The 4,178-nt window shown below is 35.5% G+C and overlaps 1 pseudogene; it reads right to left on the bottom strand.

Annotated features, from left to right (window-relative positions):
- Positions 1-2,212: 2,212 nt before the first annotated feature.
- LOC129490237 (14-3-3 protein zeta/delta-like) lies at positions 2,213-3,946 on the bottom strand (annotated as a pseudogene).
- Between the last annotated feature and the right edge of the window lie 232 nt (positions 3,947-4,178).

Below are 4,178 nucleotides of genomic sequence, written 5' to 3'. Positions count from 1 at the left end.
CAAAGTGTTTCAAAGTTTTCAAACATTTCACAAATGTTTGATTTTAATTTCATTTAAAAAAATTAGCTTATTTCTTAAATTAATAAATTTTATTCTTTAAAATAGTTTTAAGTTTACAGAAAAATTTAGCAGACAGTGCTGAAAGTTCCCATTTTATTATACATGTTTACTATGATTAGTGAACCAATATTAATACATTTTATTGATACGTAATTGTACATATTAAGGCACGTGATATTTTGATACAAGCATACAATGTGTAATGACCAAATTAGGATAATTAGAATGTCTATCACCTAAAACATTTATCATTTCCTTGTATTGGGAACATTTCAAATCTTCTTTTCCACATATTTTGAAATATACAAAAAGTTATTGTTAACTATTGTCACCCTACTGTGCTATCAAACACTAGAACTTATTTCTTCTGTCTAACTGTATGTTTGTACCCATTAGCAAACCTCTGCGCATCTCCCCACCCTTTCCAGCCTCTGATAACCATCATTCTACTCACTATCTTCATGAGATCAACTTTTTTAAAAAATCCATCACCTCAAGCATTTATCATTTCTTTGTGTTCCAAACATTCCAATGATCTCTTTTAGTTATTTGTTAATGTACAATAAATCATTGTTTACCGTAGTCACCCTGTTGTGCTATCAAATACTAGGTCTTATTCATTCTAATTATATTATTCTTATACCCAGTAATTTCACACACACACACACACACACACACACACACACACACACACCCCAACCCCTGGTAACCATCATTCTACTCTCTATGTCTATGAGTTCAATTGTTTTAATTTCTAGCTCTACAAATGAGTGAGAACATGCAAAGTTTGTCTTTATGTGCCTGACTTATTTCACTTAACATAATGTCCTCCAGTCCATCCACATTGTTGCAACTGACAGGATCTTGTTCCTTTTATGGGCAGGTAGTACTCCATTGTGTATATGTGCCAACATTTTCTTTATCCATTCATCTGTTGGTGGACACTTAGTTTGGTTCCAAATCTTGGCTATTGTGAATAGTGCTGCAATAAACATGGGAGTGCAGCTATCTCTTTGATATACTAATTTTCTTTCTTTTGGGCATATACCTAGCAAAGGGATGGCTGAATCATATGGTAGCTCTATTTTTAGTTTTCTGAGGAACCTCCATACTGTTCTCCATAGTGGCTGTACTAATTTACATTCTCACCAACAGTGTAGGAGGGTTTCTTTTTCTGCACATACTCACCAGCATTCATTACTGCCCATCTTTTAGATAAAAGCCATTTGAACCAGAATGAGATGCTATCTCATTTTAGTTTCAATTTGCATTTTTCTGATGATCAGTGAGTTCACTGTAGATGTATGCATTTGTTTCTGGGTTCTCTGTTCTGTCCCATTGACCTATGTGTCTGTTTTTATGCCAGTACCATGCTTTTTTTGTTACTATAGTTCTGTGATTCCTCCTGTGTTGTGATTCCTTCAGTTTTGTTCTTTTTGCTCAGATGGCTTTAGTTATTCTGGGTCTTTTGTTGTTCCATATGAAATTTAAGATTATTTTTTCTATTTCTTTAAAGAATATCCTCAGTATTTTCATAGGGATTGCATTGAATCTGTAGATTGCTTTAGGAAATATGGACATTTTATCAATATTGATTTTTCCAATCTATGAATATGGAATATCTTTCTATTTTTTGTGTCCTCTTCAATTTCTTGCATCAATGTCAAATAGTTTTCATTATAGAGATTTTTCACTTCTTTGGTTAAGTTTGTTCCTAGATATTTTATTTTATTTGTAATAATGTAAATGGAATTACTTCCTTGATTTATTTTTCAGATTGTTTGCTGTTAGCATATAGAAATGCTACTGATTCTTGTATGTTGATTTGTACTCTGCCACTTTATTGAATTTGTTTTTCAGTTCCAATAGTTTTGTGGTGAAATCTTTAGGTTTTTGCAAATACAAGATTATATCACCTGCAAACAAGAAAAATTTGACTTCTTCCTTTCTTTGGGTGCCCTTTCTTTCTGTTGTCTGATTGCTGTAGCTAGGAATTTCAGTACTGTGTTGAATAATAGTGAAAGTGAGTATCTCTGTCTTGTTCCAGATCTTAGAAGAAAGGCTTCCAGTTTTTCCTGTTCAATATGATTCTAGCTGTGGGTCTGTCATATATGCCTTTTATTTTGTTGAGGTATGTCTCATCTATACCCAGTTGTTTTTTTTTCCATTCGTAAAACTTTTATTCCACTTAAATGAATTTCATACACGTGTTCTTAACAATTATGTTTGGATTGTTCATGAAAATTTCATAAGACATTAAAAAAAGGTAGCCATCATCTCAAGTTATTTCCCTGTTAACTATTTTTACAGCACATGCATGTTAGGCAAGTATCAAAAAAAATCACAAAAGCAAAAAACCTAGAAAAAAGTTAAATACATGGGTTTTTGTTTTACTGCTGTGCTTGATATACATGAAGTAATGAATACCAAGCAATTCATTTTTCCTGCATCTTTACTTTTACATTTGTTCTTAGGTTGCCTAAAACATTTAAATACAAATAAAATGAGTGTTGCAAAAATAATGAAAGCTAACAGCAGGTAACTTTACAAATAATGGAATGTGAACCATTTCTGCCCTTATCCAGAGTAAAATGGGTCACAGCTTTGTCTAAAGGAACACTTCTGCAGCTGTAGTCAAGGGTATGCACATTGAGATTGAGTGTTCCACAGATATACATGGTTTAACATGTAGTATCCATGGGATATCTGTTTCTACCACAGCCTTGTAAGTGCTCCAAACCTTAAAGTACCCACAATTACTACACCTGTGACTGGAACCAATGATCTCTTTTGTTCCCCACCAGGACAAACCAATATGTAGGCAGTTTTCTTTGCTTAGACGTGGAAGCAGTTTTAACACTGGCCATTGTAAAGCCACAATGTACCAAAAATACTATGCCAAACATTTATAACTTGTATAAAAATTCCACATCCTCATATTGGCCACCTTAAGATGAAAACAGATAACTCCCTAAATGTTAACTGGCTCTACTCCCCTAATATTAAACATAAAAACCATGTGGGAAATATAGAAATTCAAACAGAAGTAACATAAACCTGTCATAAATTGTAAACAACTATTTGTGGGACAGCATGGATGACAAATGGTCTACTGTGTAAATTTTAGAACGAGGCAGACAAAAGTTGGAAGGCCGGTTAATTTTCCCCTCCTTTTCCAGCTTCAGCTTCATCTCCTTGGGTATCCGATGTCCACAATGTTAAGTTGTCTCTCAGTAATTGCATTATTAGTGTGCTGTCTTTGTACGACTCTTCACTTAATGTATCAAGTTCAGCAATGGCTTCATCAAAAGCTGTCTTTGCAAGAGAGCAGGCTTTCTCTGGGGAATTCAGAACGCCATAATAGAACACGGAGAAGTTAAGGGCCAGACCCAGTCTGATAGGATATGTTGGTTGCATTTCCTTTTTGCTGATTTCAAAAGCTTCTTGGTATGCTTGTTGTGACTGATCCACAATCCCTTTCTTGTCATCACCAGCGGCAACCTCAGCCAAGTAATGGCAGTGAACTCCTTTCATTTTCAAATAGAAGAATTTGCTCTCACTTGTGAAGCATTGGGGATCAAGAACTTTTCCAAAAGAGACAGTACATCATTGCAGCTATCTCTTAGCTCGGTCTCAGTTTTCTCTCTGTATTCTTGAGCCATCTGCTGTTTTTTTCTCAGCACCTTTCGTCTTTTGTTCAATACTTGAGACGACCCTCCAAGATGACCTACGGGCTCCTACAACATTTTTATAAGCAACTGAGAGAAGATTCCTCTCCTCATTGGATAATTAAGCTCCTTGCTCAGTTACAGACTTCATGCAGGCTGCCATGTCATCATATCACTCAGCCTGCTCGGCCAGTTTGGCCTTCTGAACCAGCTCATTTTTATCCACGACTGGATGTTCCAGCAGTGGGCTCACCTTGTGCCAGCACGGCCTCGCCCCAGTCTACCTGGGGGGTGCTGCTGGGCCGGGCCTGCGCTCCAGTCCGCTAGACCCAATTTTTTTAAGTTTTTTTTTTTTTTTATCATGAAGGGATGTTGAATTTTATCAAATGCTTTTTCAGCATCAATTGAAATGATCATATGATTTTTGTCCTTCATTCTGTTGATATGATG

The sequence above is a fragment of the Symphalangus syndactylus genome, chromosome 9 (genome assembly GCF_028878055.3).
Source record: "Symphalangus syndactylus isolate Jambi chromosome 9, NHGRI_mSymSyn1-v2.1_pri, whole genome shotgun sequence".
In the NCBI taxonomy this organism is placed as follows: domain Eukaryota; kingdom Metazoa; phylum Chordata; class Mammalia; order Primates; family Hylobatidae; genus Symphalangus; species Symphalangus syndactylus.
This window is presented reverse-complemented; position numbering and strand designations above follow the sequence as displayed.